Source organism: Stomoxys calcitrans, chromosome 2, assembly GCF_963082655.1.
Source record: "Stomoxys calcitrans chromosome 2, idStoCalc2.1, whole genome shotgun sequence".
In the NCBI taxonomy this organism is placed as follows: Eukaryota; Metazoa; Arthropoda; class Insecta; order Diptera; family Muscidae; genus Stomoxys; species Stomoxys calcitrans.
The window spans coordinates 19,623,155-19,642,727 of record NC_081553.1 but is presented as its reverse complement, the minus strand read 5'-3'; positions in this window follow the sequence as shown (position 1 = coordinate 19,642,727).

Sequence of the window (19,573 nt, the reverse complement as noted above, 5' to 3'; positions counted from 1 at the left end):
GAGGTTAAAAATGTAACATATAGGGAAATCCTGTAATTGGCTGCAAAATGATCGCACACTTTTATGGCGATTTTAATTCAGGAAAAAAAATGTTAAAAATGCTACACTTTTTTGCACAATCTAAATTGCAATTAGTTTCTAGGACCTGCCTACTGGGATTTGCCGCGCCTAGAGACGCCATTAGCAGATATTTTGTTGCACTGGTATTTGCTGGCGCTTTATAATGGGAAATTTTGCACATGAACATTCCACTAAGAAACTGGGGCAAACTTCTCACATAGCAATGAGTGCAGTCCGATTCAAGTTTAAGCTCAATGATAAGGGGCCTCCTTTTTATAGCCGAGTCCGAACGGCGTGCCGCAGTGCGACACCTCTTTGGAGAGAAGTTTTATATAGTAAATGTTGTCAGCATTAGAAGGGGAAAACCACCGTTGAAAAATTTTTCTGATGGTCTCGCCAGGACGGACATGCTAACCTCTACACTTCGGTGGCCTCCAATAGAGCCTTGCAAATCAATAGTGCAGTAAGACAACCAAGGGTTTTATGTTAAACCCACAGTACGTCTAGTGAAACTTACGGCCTAGAACACCAACTTTTTTTTATACCCACCACCATAGGATGGGGGTATACTAATCTTGTCATTCCGTTTGTAACACCTCGAAATATTGATCTGCGACCCCATGAGATATATATATATTGTGAATCATCTCGACTTTCTGAGTCAATCTAGCCGTGTCCGTTGGTCGAAATCACAATAGCGGTTGCCCAGATACTTCTTATTGATGTAGATCGTTGGGGATTGCAAATGGTTCATATCGGTTCAGATTTGGATATAGCCCCCATATAAACCGATCGCCAGCTTTGACTTCTTGAGCATCTCGAAGCCTCAATGTTCATCAGATTTGGCTTATGTAATGACTCCCAACTTCCATGCCAAGTACGATTCTAGTTAATCTTTAAACTGATATAGCGCCCATATAAACCGATCCCCGGATTTGACTTCTTGAGGCCCTAGATCCCACAATTTTCACCCGATTTCACTGAAATTTGGAACAAAAACTTCCAACTTATGACTTCCGAATTGGTCTATAAACAGATATAGCCCCCATATAAACCAATCCCCGGATTTGACTTCTTGAGCCTTTAGATGCCTCAATTTTCACCCGATTTCGCTGAAATTTTGAACAAAAACTTTCAACTTATGACTTCCGAATCGGTCTATAAACATATATAGGTTCCATATAAACCAATCCACGGATTTGAATTCTTGAGCTCTAAGAAGCCTCAATTTTCATAAGATTCCGCTGAAATTTGGAACAAATTTGAGTTATGACTTTCAACATCCATGCTAAGTATGATCTAAATCGGCCTATAAACAGATATAGCCCCCACATAAAGCGATCCCCGGATTTGACTTCTTAAGCCTTTAGATGCCTCAATTTTCACCCGGTTTCGCTGAAATTTAGAACAAAGACTTGTATTATGACTTCCAACATCCATGCCAAGCATGATCCGAATCTCTCTATAAAACGTCAATTTTCATCAAAATCGGATGAAAAAAGCTCATTTTACAAGCTCGATACTCTATATCGGGAGATCGGTCTGTATGGCAGCTATATCCAAATATGGTCCGATTTGAACGACATTCAACAATAAGGTTTAGAGTTGTACGAAAACCCACTGTTTCAAATTTCATCCAAATCGGATGAAAAATGCTCCTTTTATGGGCTCAATACACCATATCGGGGGATCGGTCTATATGGGTACTATATTCAAATATGGTCCGATCTAAACGATGTTTGATACAAAAGTGTAGAGGTATATCAAAACTCACTGTTTCAAATTTCATCAAAATCGGTTAAAAAATGTCCCATTTATGGGCTCAATACTCTATATCGGGAGATCGGTCTATATGGTCCAATCTGGACCACATTTGTCAGGAATGGGGAGGGGTCTACCAGAATACACTGTGCAAAATTTCATCGAATTCCGGTAACAAATGGATCTTTTATGGCCTCAATACCCCATTTTGGGAGATCGGGTGGTCGGTCTATAGGCTAACTTTATCGAAATATAGGCCGATCTGAACCACACTTCATTGAGATGGAAAGGGGCCTACCAGAACACACTGTCCCAAATCGAAATCGGATGAAAATTTACCAATTTATTACTTCAAGGCTTCAAGTATGGAGATCGGTCTATATAGCGGCTATGTACAACTAAAAATGTTTTTACACCCAAAGTTTCTGCCAAATTATAAATACCCAAAAAATGTATAAAAACCCAAGTATTTACCCGGTAGAAACCCATCTCTATCAATACCAGATCACAAATTTTCAGGTTAAGAGGATTTATGTCTTAGAATAGGCAGAGCGATAAGGACTACGCCCACTAGGGCACTGGAGACTATTCTCCAGCCCACATGGAAACATCCGAATAGAATCCTACGAATCTTCTGATACCAGGGATATAGTAGTTCCAATCAGTTTTATCAGGAATTGTAGTACAGTATTTTTGAAGCGCCGTCCACCGGACTACAGCACCATACAGCATTATAACCACTTAGGAACAGGGACTAACTTTTCACATATGAATAAGTGCTGTCCGATTTAAATTTATGCTCAATAAAAAGGAACCTCCTTCTGATACCAGAATAATGCTGGCAAACAGATGCTACCTAGGACTAAGCAAGCAGTTTAGAAACAAGGCCATCTCTCGACAGACGAAGATTACACTATACAATACACTGATACTACCCGTGTTGTTATATGGTTCTGAAGCATGAGTACAGTGCTTGGAGTATTTGAGAGAAAGATTCTTCATGAAATATATGGACCAGTTTACGTTAATGGAGAATATAGGCGGCGTATGAACCACGAGCTGTATGACGACGATAGCATAGTTACACGCATCAAAATACAACGGCTGCGTTGGCCAGATCATGTTGTCAGAATGGATGAAGAAGCTCCAGCAAAGAAGTCTTTTGAAGGCAAACACGGTGGTACACGCAAACCGGGAAGACCAAAAACCCGATGGAAAGATCAAGTGGTGGGAGAGATTTAAGAATGAGCGTAGAAGATCGAGGCGCTTGAACGCTATTCTACGTTCGGCTAGTGAAACAAATGTTTTGTCATAGCCAATTGAAGTAAGTAAGTGTAGTATCTTAGAAATGTCGCCAGCATTAGGAGGGGATAACCACCGTTGAAAATTTGTTCTGATGATCTCGTCATGATTCGTTCAGCGTCATTAGCAGACATGCTAAGATTGATGGGAAATATTCTCTTGAATGGATGAAGAAGCTCCAGCAAAGAAGTCTTTTGAAGGCAAACACGGTGGCGCACGCAAACTGGGAAGACCAAAAGCCCGAGTGAAAGATCAAGTGGTGGGAGATACCTTGAAACTTGGTGTCAGAGATTTAGGAATGAGCGTAGAAGATCGAGGCGCTTGGAACGCTATTCTACGTTCGGCTAGTGGAACAAATGTTCTGTCATAGCCAATTGAAGTAAGTAAGTATAGTATCTCAGAAATGTCGCCAGCATTAGGAGGGGATAACTAACCACGTTGACGTTGAAAGTTTGTTCTGATGTTCTCGTCAAGATTCGCTCAGCGTCATAAGCTGACATGCCTAGAGTGATGGGAAACGTTCTCTTGTCCGCAACAGCCACGCCTTGATGGAAATCAGAGAATCGATTTACATAGGAACGAGTTGCCATTATTTTATTATACCCTTCACCATAGGATGTGGTATATACTAATCTGGTCATTCAGGTTGTAACACTTCGAAACATTGATCTGGGAGTATATATATTCGTCTTAACATTCTCTTTCGGTCTAGCCATGTCCGTTCATCTGTCGAAATCACGATTACGTTCGAACGAATAAATATGTCCGCATCAAATTTAGCACACATACTTATTTTTGATTTATGTCGTTGGAGATTGCAATAACCGTTCAGATTTGGATATATGTAGCTCCTATATAAATCGATCTCCAGATTCGATTTCTTGGGCCCATAAAAGCGATTTTTTATAAGACTTTGCTGAAATTCAGTGCGGTTCAAATCTTAACCTGATACAGCTCCCATATAAACCGATCTTCCGATTTGACGTTTTTAGCCCTTGGAAGTCGCAATTTTAGTTCGATTTGGCTGAAATTTTGCATGTAGTGTTTTATTAGGGCTTCCAATATCAATAACCTGACATAGCTCCCATACAATTCGATCTACCGAATAGTCTTTTACGGCCCCCAGGAGCTTTAATTTTTGCTTGATTATGCAGAATTTTCGTAAATAAAGTACACGTTCATTTGAATCCATGGTGATGGGTTCTCATGATTCGGTCTGGCCGAACTTAGCACATTTTTGTTGAGAGATCAAGTATTTTCAGCAGCCTTGCCAAATTGTTTGCCCATCGACATATAAAAAAAAGTAAAGCTTCATCAAAAATCAAATTTTCACAAAGTTTTCTTAGTAAATCATAATTTCCCAATCATAATAATAACTTGAGCTCCATGAATAGTTCACAAAAATCAAATGGTGACTAAAATATTAAAATATGATGGCATTTGGTTTGCAATAATAACAATGTCCTTTGGCATAGTCCTTTTAAAGGAAATTTAAAATTTATCATTTCCAGGAATTCATTTTCTAATCTACACCACGCACTCTCAGTCAGGTGGATCGCAAACGATGATTGTTCTGTTAATTGTGGTGCCTTTTTTAATGCTTGTTAATTATTGAAATGTAATTCAGGCCTACTTCAATCCCTCTTTGTACAACGCCCTCAAGAAAACATCATCCCCAAAGATGCTTGTCTAATCAAAGCTGATTCTAATTCGTCTTTTTGTTCGTAGACTTTTAATTTTTTGTTGAACTGGAGGATGAAGAAGACCAAAGAATCGCAGGTCACATTACCATTAGGGTTCAGTGATTCCCTGGTCTCTTCTCAGCTGGTTGCCATGATAATCAAATTAATTGGAACTAATAGAAATTTGAGTGTCTGATTTATGAACACACACATGCATGCATATATACAAACATTTTCAAATGAATGTATGTGTGCGTGTGTCTATTTGTATGGTTTTATATCTTTACATCGGAGGGCGTGAGGCAGGAAGACAGTCAGTTTCTGATATGTCAAAACGAACGCAGAATGAAACATTTTTGTTAAATTTTGATGAAACCGTACCACAACATCGCTTCATATCACCGTTGCCTGCCACCGCCGCCGCCACATTCGTCATACATTGAGGGTGTTGCCTGGGAACCAAAACATTGACTGTTTTTATTTTCCAGGGCAGCTTTCTTTAATTTAACCGAGCGCACAGCTTCAAAGACTTCTTCTTGCCAGTGTTCCCTGTTTAGCCACCTGTGAATTCGGAATGGAAAATTCCATGAACATTGAGATGTGGAGGAGGCAGGGCAAGCAGGTATGGGGGGAGGCCTAACTTAGATTTGTATATATGGGCTTTCAAGTGGAACGTTTCGTTAGTGCCACATGCCAAACAAAATAATCACAAATGTCTTTGATTGTAAACGCAACAACCGCATTTAACCACCAGTCGCACCACAGGTAACTGGTCCAATTTCAAAAAGTTGCTTTGCTTTAAGTTTGTCTATAACAAATAAATTAAAAACGACTTAAAGTTACTTATTATATGAAATTATGACAAAAAAATTTAAAAACTTTAACTTAAAACTTATAAGTTAAAAATTCCATTGATGAAAGATTTCTCACTTACATATTAAGGAATTTTTATCTAATGGTTGTTTATAACATTCTTGACATTGCATCTCATTATTCAAGACAAAAATATTTTAATGAAGTTAAATTATCATTAAAAACTAGGAAATTGACTTTGAGACAAGGTCAACATTATACCATTATTAAAGAAAAAAAAACTTTCCGGACTGGTGGAGCGGCTGCGCCAGGCTCCACTAGCCGACAGACGACTGGTCTGCACGAACTTTTGACGAAGATATCTTGTTCGAGTCTTGAGGACAATGCCGAAGCTATTTTATCTTCGCATTCCTATAATTTGCCTACGCTATCGGCTTTCTATGGCAATCCAATACGCTCTTTGGGAGCTTGGAATATTAAAAGGCACATCGCTCTCAGGTTTATTGAGATGATTGTTGCAATTGTAAATTTGCCCATGAACATTCCATTAAGGAACAGGGGCAAACTTCTCGCTGTGCTGTCCGATTCAAGTTTAAGCTCAATGATAGAGAGCCTCTTTTTTATAGCCGAGTCCGAACGACGTGCCGCAGTGCTACACCTTTGTGAAGAAATTATTGCATGGCTGCCATACCAAATGGTACAATACCTCTCAAATGACGCCAGTATTAGGAGGGGCCAACCACCTTTTTATACCCACCACCGAAGGATGGGGGTATATTCATTTTGTCACTCCGTTTGCAACACATCGAAATATCCATTTTCGACCCTATAAAGTATATATATATTTTTGATCAGCGTAAAAATCTAAGACGATCTAGCCATGTCCGTCCGTCTGTCTGTTGAAATCACGCTACAGTCTTTAAAAATAGAGATATTGAGCTGTAACTTTGCAAAACCTTTTTTTTGGTCCATAAGCAGGTTAAGCTTGGTTTATATCAGACTGTATCTTGATACAGCCCCCATATAGACCAACCCGCCGATTTAGAGTCTAAAGCCCATAAAAGCCACATCCGATTTTTCTGAAATGTTCGACCCTATAAAGTATATATATTTTTGATCAGCGTAAAAATCTAAGACGATCTAGCCATGTCCGTCCGTCTGTCTGTTGAAATCACGCTACAGTCTTTAAAAATAGAGATATTGAGCTGAAACTTTGCAAAAGCTTTTTTTTTTGGTCCATAAGCAGGTTAAGCTTGGTTAAGATGGGTTATATCGGACTGTATCTTGATACAGCCCCCATATAGACCGACCCGCCGATTAGGGTCTTAAGCCCATAAAAGCCACATCCGATTTTTCTGAAATTTGGGACAGTGAGTTGCGTTAGGCCACTCGACATCTACTTTCAATTTGGTCCAGATCGGTTCAGATTTGGATATAGCTGCCATATAGACCGATCTCTCGATTGAAGGTCTTGGGCCCATAAAAGGCGCATTTACTGCCCGATTTTGCCAAAACTTGGGACAGTGAGTTGTGTTAGGCACTTCGATATCCTTTTTCTATTTCGCCCAGATCGATTCAGATTTGAAAATATAGCTGGTATATAGACCGATCTTCCGATTTAAAGTCTTGGGCCTATAAAAGTCGCATTTATTGTCCAATTTCGCCGAAATTTGGTACAGTGAGTTGTGTTAGGCTCTTCGACATCTTTCTGCAATTTCGCCTAGATCGGTTCAGATTTGGGTATAGCTGCTATATAGACCGATCTTTCGATTTAAAGTCTTGGCCCTATAAAAGGCACATTTATAATCCGATTTCGCTGAAATTTGACACAGTGACTTATGTTAGGCTTTTCGTTTCAAATCGGTCTATACTTGAATATGGCTGCCAAAAAGACCTATATTTTGTTTTGCAAAATTGATCAATGACTTGTACCTATTAGACAACTCAATATCCATGTTGAATTTGGTCCAAATCGAACCATATTTCGATAAAGCTGCTATGGGGCCATAAATTATGCATTTTTCACCGAATTCTGACAAAAGGTAGTTTATATATGTACCTGAGGTGGTGGATATCCAAAGTTCGGCCCGGCCGAACTAAACGCCTTTTTACTTGTTTTGTTTGTCTCTCTTTCAATGATCGGAGATTTCCTTTGCAAATGGAAAAGGAAAGCCAGAGATCGCAACACACACCAAGCACTATGGGACGCGATTCGTTTTTGGTTGGAAGACTTTTCAACAATATTAAGTGTGATGGCTTCAAGGGCCGTACTCAAGGCTACGTATATGAAGGCTACGGACACTTATATCCTTGATACAATGATGTTCCAGGCAGTGTGGATTTGATAAAAAGTACTGTACCACCATTCCTGATAGAACCGATTGGAACTACGATATCCCTGGTAATAGAAATTATATAGACTTCTCTAAACAAGAACTCGTCATATCGAGAAGGTTACCCGACCGCTGTAGTGTGTATCAAGCGGGGATCCTTGCAATCAAAGAAGTGGTGGAATGGCTAAGATATAGTGACATAACGACAACTGGCATAAATATCTTCTCAGACAACCAGGCCGCCATTAAATCCCTGGAGAACGTATTTCTAAATTCAATAACGGCCCTCGACTGTCGTAGATCTCTCAATTCGCAGATATCTCGAATTCAGTACTACTTACAATCTTCGTTTTTGAACAAAAAATTTTAAAAAGAGAATGGCATTGGATGTATGACACGGGCAAATAGCTTTAGCCATTTCAGAGATATGGGTCACCGAAGTCCCCAAAGTCGCCAAATAGCCAAAAAATCGAGATGTTAAAATTTTTCAGGCCCCAGCAGCACGTAAATTTTGGAAATCTTTAAATCTAACAAAATGAGAAATTTTAGGTGGGCGCCGCCAAAAAAAACTTTTAACTAATCTTACATATTCTAGAGGAATATGTGAGTATGCCTCTAGCGTCATGTAAACTAAGTCTACAGGATCAGGCCTGAAGGCCAACGAATGATAAAGGGCCACAATGTGAGCATTTTAAAATTATGTGGCCTAATCTAGACTTGAAGAGGTCTACCGCTTTGCTGTCGTTGGTTACAACAGACGTCTCAGTCATTGTGGCCGTCATGACAGGTCACTGTCTGAAACAGAAAATTTGATCACTTCGATGAAGAAGAGACTATAGAACATCTGCTATGTGTGTGTCTCGCACTGGCAGTCAAAAGGAGGAGTTTAGGTTCTCATTCCTTTAAGAACTTTAGCGGATGTGAACATTTCCAAGTTGTTAGGCTTTTTATCTGGATGGTTCAACGGTAGGTACAAGAAGGCATCTTCCTTCTCCTGTTCCTGTGGTACCACAATGGACGAGAACGCCTAAGTGAATCTGATGGCAGACTGACACTTTAACCTAATCTGCATAAATATTTAAAATTAATCGTAATAAATACAAATCTAAGCATTTTGAGTACAGTACCACGAGATCTAGATCAACATATGTTATCTTCCATCCTAAGCGCCGTTTTCCAACTCAATATAATCTCTATATGGATAATAAGCTATTAAAATAAGCTAATATTAACAAGTAAAAGCGCGCTAATATCGGCCGGGCCGTATCTTACATACCCTCCACCATGGATCGCATTTGTTGAGTTCTTTTCGTGGTATTTCTTTTAAGGCCAACAAAGGATAAAATAAAGGGTGATTTTTTTGAGGTTAGGATTTTCATGCATTAGTATTTGACAGATCACGTGGGATTTCAGACATGGTGTCAAAGAGAAAGATGCTCAGTATGCTTTGACATTTCATCATGAATAGACTTACTAACGAGCAACGCTTGCAAATCATTGAATTTTATTACCAAAATCAGTGTTCGGTTCGAAATGTGTTCAAATTTTGACAAATTTTGTTCAGCGATGAGGCTCATTTCTGGTTGAATGGCTACGTAAATAAGCAAAATTGCCGCATTTGGAGTGAAGAGCAACCAGAAGCCGTTCAAGAACTGCCCATGCATCCCGAAAAATGCACTGTTTGGTGTGGTTTGTACGCTGGTGGAATCATTGGACCGTATTTTTTCAAAGATGCTGTTGGACGCAACGTTACGGTGAATGAACACATTTCGAACCGAACACTGATTTTGGTAATAAAATTCAATGATTTGCAAGCGTTGCTCGTTAGTAAGTCTATTCATGATGAAATGTCAAAGCATACTGAGCATCTTTCTCTTTGACACCATGTCTGAAATCCCACGTGATCTGTCAAATACTAATGCATGAAAATCCTAACCTCAAAAAAATCACCCTTTAAAACAATTGTTATGCTATTGGAGCAGTTAAGGTCCGATTTGGAACACAATGCACTTGAATGTGGGAAACCATAATAGAAGTCATTGTGTAAAATATCAGCCAATTCGATGAAGAATTGCTTCCTTTAGGGGCTCAATAAGTAAAATAGGGAGATCGGTTTATATGGGAGCTGTATCAGGCTGTAGACCAATTTTTGACACGTATTTGACAGGTATGTTGAAGGTCATGGGAGAAGCCGATGCACAAAATTTAAGCCAAATCGGAATTTCAGCCCTCTAGAGGCTTAAGTATTTGGGTATATTTGCCCTTAGACCGACCGCCCGATCTCCCGATACATGGTATTGAGGCCATAAAAGATCACTTTTTTCCGGAGTTCTATGAAATTTGGCCCAGTGTGTTCTGGTAGACCCCTACCCATTCCTGTCCAGATCGGACCATATTGGGTATTTACCCAATAAATACCCAAGCGTTGGGTATTTACCCGGTAGAAACCCATCTCTAGGAATGTCTAAAATATAATGTCGAAACGACGACTGGCATAAATATCTTCTCAGACAGCCAAGCAGCCATTAAATCTCTGCGAAACATACTTCGGAATTCAAAAATCGTCCTCGACTATCGCTGATCTCTCGACGAAAAGGCATGGAAACACTTCATAATTCACCAGTTTTGTGTGGCGGACCATAGGGATATCCCAGGCAATAGTGTAGCAGATGGGCTTGCGGGACTAAGAACGACCTTACATATTTCAAGGAAACTGGACTGTGGGTATGCCTATAGCGACATGTAAACTAAATCTTCAGAATCAGGCCCGAAAAGCAACGAATGACAGGTGGTCACAAAGTGGGGTTTGTGAACATTCCAAAATTATGTGGCACAATATAGACCTGAAGAGGTCTACCGCTTTTCTCTCTTTGGCAAAAACAGACCCACAATAGGTCACTGTCTGACTGAAAAACATTCTGATAGAAGGATTTCTGCAGAAGATGTGAGAACGTCGAGGAAAAGGAGACTACATAACATCTGCTTTATATATGTTCCTCGGTGGTAGGCGAAAAAAGTTCCACTTTAATTTCTCATTTCTTTGAGAACTTATCTAAATAAGCGGATGTAAACATTTTCAAGTTGTTGGTTTTTTTAAACGATCTGGCTGGTTCAACGGTAGGAACTACAAGGCATCTTCCTCATCTTCTGTCTGTTGTTTCGCAATGGACGAAAACAGTTAAATGCGACTGACGGCAGATTGACACTAAGAAAGAAATTTCTTAGGAAAAATTCTAGCAGCCCATATGGTTATGCTCCGTAAAGTCTCCAATTTTTAATCACTATCTATCTCATATTCAATCAAACCATTTTTAAATATCTATACAAATCCCACACCGTTTCCAGTACCCTGCCTGTTTATTTTCAACAAAATAAATATGTAAATTTTCACACTAATAAATACTTAAACAAAACATACCAAAATATTATTTTCAAAGTTAATATCTCCAATACAACAATAGATGAAAGAACCACACTTGATATAAATATATAAATAATTGCTTTTGAATCTCTGGATATATTTGGAATATTTTTTTTATCGACCAGCATGTCTCACCTACAAAAAAAAAGAAGAGGTCCTCTTTTTCTATGAATTCACTATAAAACGCAAAGAATTTTATAATGAAATATTCAGAAATATCAATAGGTTTTTGTGTATGTATGTAGTTACAATATTTGTATATGTATGTCGAAAAATAACCCCATGTATTTATGTGTTCGTCTGTGTTATGTGGGATACAAATATTTATTCAAAAATATTTATTCAACATTTTACAAATGCGTAGCAAATAAAACACTAATGCACACACATACTCACAAGGTAATACATACACACCTTCATGTGTATGCAGGAACATCGGTATGTGTGTGTATTTCTACTCAGACAGCCATTCAACATCCTGGCATTATGGTTGGCTGAAGTTCCGCCACCGCAGTCAGAAAATGTTCTCGAAAACATCACACCCACTTTCATACAGACCTGCCATTACACTAGTCAACAAGAATTTGTGAAATAAAATGGGTGAGAACAAAGAATTAACAAGGTCGCATGGTGAACTACCCATGGAGTTATATCATGAGATCAGTTTAGATAGGAGCTACATCAGTTTATGGACCGAGGTTATTGCATAAGTTATCGTGCAAAAATTCGGTCAATCCAGAGGCTCAAGAAGTAAATCTGCTTATATATGGGACCCATATTAATTTTTAAACCGATTCGGACCATATATAGCATAGCTGTTAGGTATTATAACAGAAAGCAACATTTTGGCAAAATCGGATAAAAATTACAGTCACTAGAGGCTCAAGAAGTGTAATCTGAAGATCGCTGCATATAGGGTTCATCAGATTATATTTCCGACCATGCAAAATTTTAGTCAAGTCGGGTAACAGTTGTGCCCTATTGATGCTCAAGAAGTGTTATCGGGTGTACGATTTATAAATGCAAATATGTCCATGAAACAGCGGGGTACTTCCCTCATATCAAAAAGTGCTTCCGATACAGTGCATGGGAGATCATAGGAGAAATTATCAAGCAAAATTTGAGTCAAATCCGGTAACAGTTGTGACCTCTTGATGCTCTAGAAGTGTAATCGTGTGTACGGTTTACAAATGCAAATATGTCCATGAAAGAGCGGGGATATTTCCTTTATAACAAAGAGTGCTGTCCGATACAAGTTTAAGCTCAATAATAAATGCCCTCCTTTTTATTGCCAAGTCCGAACGTTTTGCCGCAGAGCGACACCATTTTCATAGAGAAATTGTACACGGCTGTATTCCTCACAGGACCAGGAGGGGATAATCACAGCTAAAAATTGTTCCGATATTCTCGCCGTGATTTTAACCCAGTCGTTCAATGTCAAAGGCGGACATGCTAACCTCTGAGCTACGGTGGCCTCCGTACCGTTTATATGGTTTATATGCGAGCTTTATCTAAAAATGGAGTGATTCGGCCCATTTACAATCCAAACCGACCTACAATCATAAGAAGTATTTGTGCGAAATTTCGAGCGGATAGCTTTTATCGCTCGAACGTTAGCAGACAAACTGAAAAGACTACGTTGTTGCAAATAGTTAGTATATCCCCATCCTAGGGTAGAAAGTATAAAAATTCTGTATATGCTACAGAAGTAAAATTGGTTTAATTCTGAATTATGTCTGTCAAAATTTAAAGCGACTACCTTAATTCATTCTATGGTTAGTGTGTTTTTGGACAGACAGACGGACATCGCTAAAATGACTTGCAATGTCATGATGATAGGGATATTCCTTACAAGGTCTTAGACCAGGGGCTCAATTATCTTTATACGAAAAAAAAAATGTAGATCTAGCCATATCCGTCCGTCTGTCCGTCCGTCTGTCTGCCGAAAGCACGCTAACTTTCGAAGGAGTAAAGGAAATTTTGCACAAATACTTCTTATGGGTGTAGCTCAGTTGGGATTGTAAATGGGCTATATCGGTCCATGTTTTGATATAGCTGTCATATAAACCGATTTTGGATCTTGACTTCTTGGGTCACTAGAGGGCGCAATTATTATCCGACTTGGCTAAAATTTTGCATGAGGTGTTTTGTTATGATTTCCAATAACTGTGTTATGTGTGGTTCAAATCGGTACATAACCGGTACATACAATAGATGTCATAGAAACCGATCTGGGGTCTTGACTTCTTCAGCCTCTAGAGGGCACATATTTTAACCGATTCGACTGAAATTTTGCATTATGTGTTTTGCTGTGATTTCCAACAACTGTGCTAAGAATGGCTGAAATCGGTCCATAACCTGATATAGCTGCCATATAAACCAATCTGGGGTCTTGACTTCTTGAGTCTCTAGATACAATTCCTATCCGATTTGGCTGAAATTTTGTTATGATTTCCAATAACTGTGTTATGTGTGATTCAAATCGGTACATAGCCTGATATAGATGTCATAGAAACCGATCTTGAATCTTGACTTCTTGAGCCACTAGAGGACGCAATTCTTATCCGATTTGCCTGTAATTTTGCATGAGGTGTTTTGTTATGATTTCCAACAACTATGCCAAGTATAGGTGAAATCGGTGCATAACCTGATATAGCTATCATACGAACCCATCTGGGGTATTGACTTCTTGAGCCTCTGGAGGACGCAAATCCATCCAATAGCAATTCTTTTCTTTAATCCTTTCCTTTACTCTGTTTGCCTAAAAAGAGACGCCGGGAAAAGAACTCGACAAATGACAACCATGGTGGAGGGTATATAAGATTCGGCCCGGCCGAACTTAGCACGCTTTTACTTGTTGCAACATTTCGAGTTGTTGCAAACTAAATGACGGGTCATTAAGAAGATTCTGAAGCAGAGTATTCAGTGGACAGAACTAAAAAGTCCTGGTTGGATTACGAATGAACCAAGGGATCAAGCTGCATCTCATCATAGCCCACAACCAAAAAATAAAATGATTGAGACATTTTTAAGAAAATCAAAATACTTTTATTACGAAGTTTTCCTTTTATTGTAACTATGAAACGTTTCGCCTCAACATATCAAATGGTAGCCATAAACGTAGCATTATTGAATGTAACTAGCTTTGTTTATTGTAAACCCTTTAGCAGCTTCGCTTACGGTAAAAGTACCTTTTTTTGTTGTAAAACCAAAAACTCTTTAATGGCAAAAGTGTTTCGATAGCCGCAAACGATTATTCGTTTACCGGACCAATAATTCTCTTGTGCCTCTCCAACTGGACAGGGGGAGAGGGTGAGTATTTGAACGTATTGATCAGTGATGGAAAAAAAGTGATGGGCGGATGGTAAACTAGCATACGCTTTCCAACATTTCGGGCGCTATATCACGAATAAATGCTTCAATGTTCTCTTCCAATGCCTTAATTGAAGCGGACTTGTCTGTATAGACATGAGCTATAACATAGCCCCAAAAAAAAAATTTAAAGGCGTTACATCGCACATCTAGGCGACCAATTGACCGGTCCCGAACGTGAAATAAAATGTTCACCAAACTCGCCTCTCAATAAGTCCATTGCTATGCGTGCAGTGTGGCACCGTCTTGTTGAAACCATATGCCATGCAAGTCAAGCTCTTGCATTTTGGGGAAAAAAGTTGGATATCATCTCACGGTAGCGCTCACCATTCACAGTTACGTTACGATTCGCATCATCTTTGAAGAAGTACGATCCAATGATGCCACCAGCCCATAAACCGCAGCAAACTGTGACTTTTTCTGGATGCATTGGTAACTCTTGTAATGCTTCTGACCGATCTTCACTCCAAAATCGACAATTCTGTTTACACCAGTGTTGCCAAAAAGATAATAGCTAAAAAATCACCCTTTATAATAACGATTAATAGTATCTTTTTATCTGTTATTGCATGTTATCAATAACTTACCAGTACAACGTTTCACTGATATTTTATCCAGAACATCTGACTTGCACTGAATTGGACTAAACTAAATCACGGCAATAGTCATTGATTGGAATTTTGCATAAAAAAGAAGAGAAAACAGTATGTGCCAACAATAGAGGAATACGACTCCTTCCTTCCCAACTCATACGAAGTACTTTCGTGAGAGAAACTAGAAATCTAAAGTCAACGAGATAATCAAGTCTTATTCAAGGAACGATTTCCCAAATGAAAATGCTCTCTTTTAATGTTTTTTAATGAGAGAACGATTGATTTTTACCAAATTAAACATAAAATAAGAAATTTTCATAACCTCCAACCGTCATTCCGTATGTAATGCAAATTTGCGCGTAAACATTCCATTAAAGGACAGAGGCAAACTTCTCACATACCAGTGAGTGCTGTCCGATTCAAGTTGTAAGTTCAATGATAAGGGATCTTTTTTGAAGTTTTTATATGACATTGACAGGCAAAAAATGGATTCTAAATCATGTAAAATGAAAGGTATTAGGATGGTTTGGAGGCCACCGTGGCGCAGAGGTTAGCCAGTTCACCTATGACGCTAAACGCCTGGGTTCGAAAACTGGTGAGAGCATTAGAAAAAATGTTAATCGGTGGTTATCCCCTCCTTACGCTGGCATCATTTGTAAGGTACTATGCCTTGTAAAAGTCTCTACCCAAAGAGGTGCGGCAAGCCGTTCAGACTCATCTTTTAAAAGGAGGTCCCTACTCATTGAGCTTAAACTTGTATCGGACATAACTCAGTGATACGTAAGAATGTTTGCCTCTGCTACTTAATGGAATGTTCATGGTCAAAGTTGCATTTATTTCCTGGTGAGTCGTGAGTATCACGTCAGTCGTGAATATCTCGTAAGTCGTGAGTGTCCCGTAAGTCATTACTCATGTGTCAGTAATGATTATCTCATGAGCGTGCGTTACTAAATTTGTGTCTGGTGTGCGTGAATCGATATAAAAAAGTTGTGCGAGAGCAAAATTTTTTCTCGTGAGCGTTGGTGAAAAATCACTCACGTGCAAATATCCACTTAACATCCTTGCCAATTATGGTCTAGATAGGCCGTTCTGATATATGATATGGGCACTAAACCACTGCATCTTTTCTTCTTCTATTCTTCCTTTGATGTTCATCAGGGTATAACTATGGGCCGAAACTTGTCTCGAAGTTAGTTCATCTAATTGGTGGGCTACCCTCTCAACCATAACCGAAACCTTAAAGGCAACAACTAACAAGTAAAAGCGTGCTAAGTTCGGCCGGGCCGAATCTTATATACCCTCCACCATGGATCGCATATGTCGAGTTCTTTTCCCGGCATCTCTTCTTAGGCAAAAAAAGGATATAAGAAAAGATTCGCTCTGCTATTAGAGCGATATCAAGATATGGTCCGGTTTGGACCACAGTTAAATTATATGTTGGAGACCTGTGTAAAATGTCAGCCAATTCGAATAAGAATTGCGCCCTTTGTGGGCTCATGAAGTAAAAAAGAGAGATCGATTTATATGGGAGCTATATCAGGCTATAAACCGATTCGGACCATAATAAACACGTATGTTAATGGTCATGAGAGAATCCGTCGTACAAAATTTCAGGCAAATCGGATAATATTTGCGACCTCTAGAGGCTCAAGAAGTCAAGATCCCAGATCGGTTTATATGGCAGCTATATCAGGTTATGAACCGATTTGAACCGTATTTGGCACAGTTGTTGGATATCATAACAAAATACTGCGTGCAAAAATTCATTCAAATTGGATAAGAATTGTGCCCTCTAGAGGCTCAAGAAGTCAAGACCCAAGATCGGTTTATATGACAGCTATATAAGGTTATGGACCGATTTGAACCATACTTGGCACAGTTGTTGCATATCGTAACAAAACACGTCGTGCAAAATTTCATTCCAATCGGATAAGAATTGCGCACTCTAGAGGCTCAAGAAGTCAAGACCCAAGATCGGTTTATATGGCAGCTATATCAGGTTATAAACCGATTTGAACCATACTTGGCACAGTTGTTGGACGTCATAACAAAATACGTCGTGCAAAATTTCATCCCAATCGGATAAGAATTGCGCACTGTAGAGGCTCAAGAAGTCAAGACCCCAGATCGGTGTATATGGCAGCTATATCAGGTTATGGACCGATTTGAACCATACTTGGCACAGTTGTTGGATATAATAACAAAACATGTCGTGCAAAATTTCATCCCAATCGGATAAGAATTGTATACCCCCCATCTTATGGTATACCCCCCATCTTATGGTGGAGGGTATAAAAAGGCATTAAGTTCGGCCGGGCCGAGGATTAAAGTTAAAAATTGTTTAACTTTTGCTCGTTGATTTTTGGACATTTGTTTGCAGAGTTAAAATTTTCAACGGGTTTTGCACCAGCGCCTATTTAACCCTTTTGTGGAGAGTATAGACGAAATAGGTTCAATCAGTTGTAGGTGCAACAACGCTTGAAGTTTCCCGTTGGATATTTGGTTTTCTCAAAAGTCAAATCTTAAAGAAAATCCAAATCCTTGGCAGACTGGTGTTACACTCATACATAAGAATTTGCTATCTATGTATGTGTGATGGTGGGAGAGGGGTTTGTTCATGCGTGTGCATTACCATTGTATTTACAGGGATGAAGTGGATGATTTGAAAGGAAGTAAGGAATGAATGAATCACTTGTCACAACAGCTAACGAAACAGAGTGAAAAAGAGAATAACAATTCATATTCAGCCTTTTTAAGGGAATAACAATAAATCTCAGGCAGTGGCAAACAGTCAGTCATCCACTAGTTATGTAGAGATAGGTAGCTGTGTAGCAGTAGCAACTGCCACGACAATGGCAGAGTTATACTATCCAGCTATTGTTAGTGTTGTTGTCGTATCAGTAGCAACAACAGCAGTAGCAGTAGCAGCAGCAGGAGTTTTATCCTTTTCACTTTTCGTGGGGGAGGTGCTTGTGTGCTCTCAACATCCTTGGTGATTGGCTGGTTGCTTAGTTTCCGTACTATTGTTACAATGATGGAGACGGGGAGTGATGGCGCTGGAGATGTTCAACGATGGTGGATGAAGGTTTTTGTTTCCGCTTGGAGCATTTTTCGGGCAAAGGGAGGGTGTTGTTTTTGTTTTGTTTTTGGCAGTATAAATGCGTAATTTTTGGCTTTCAGTAGTATTTTGTTGATTCTGGTTTGGTTAAAAAAAAAAAAAACTAAGGCCACTAATAAATCCAAATTATTGAAGTCTCAGATTTCAGGCAGATTTATTCGGCAGGAGATTCTCCCAACCCCCCAGTGTTGATTTTTTTTTTTTGGGAGTTGGTGGTGGTGGTGTCTGCTTTCCTGTGGTGGTGGTGTCGGCTGCTGGCAACCAATGTGCGCATTTGTTTACTATCCTTAGACGCTGTCGCCGCCGCCACCACCATCACCGCTGCCACTGGCACTGCCACTGTTGCTCATGTTAACGCCATCATTATCATTTATCCATTCAGTCATCCATCCATCCATCCGTCTATCCAGTTGTCGCCGTTTTTGCTTTCATTGTCTATTAGTCGTTGTCGTTGAGTCGATTTTACCGGGATAAAGTTCACTCCGATGTTCAGTTGTAATTCGACCATTCGCAGCAGACGTGCGTCGAACAGTTTACGCGCTGATGTTGCCTGGTAACACAAAGCACCCAGCTATAGCATCCAGGTATCCAGGACTTTTTGGCTGGCAGCACTGGGCACTAGGAGTCACCTTCCGGCCCAGTCAACTTTCACTTTCGCATTCGCAAACGGCATTCAGTGTTGCTTGGTTGTCTCACCGTGGCGACAACATCGACAAAAAAAACAGAACACATCCTGCTCCCGGCAATAACGATTTCCTGCCACAACAACCTTGTACTATACGAACGAAAACAGTCAGTCGGTAATCATTCGGTGTCCTTGGTGGGCGGACGACACATGGAAACATTAGTCGTTGCTCGGTTGCTCTGCCCAGGAGTGCTAGAGTCGGTACAAAGCTCTCAGTATTTGGTCGCTAGTGTTTTGATGATTTGAGATTTTCGACCGACTGACCACCTGCCTCGGGCGATTTTAGTGCGTATCTAAGAAGATCTCTCCCCCTATAAGTGTGGGTGTGTGCGTGTGCTTTGTTTGACATTGCTTTTAACTCAATTGTGTCCTATTTATGGTTTACATGTGTATGTTAATTAATCCAGTAGTGCTACTTCCTTTGTGCTAAACG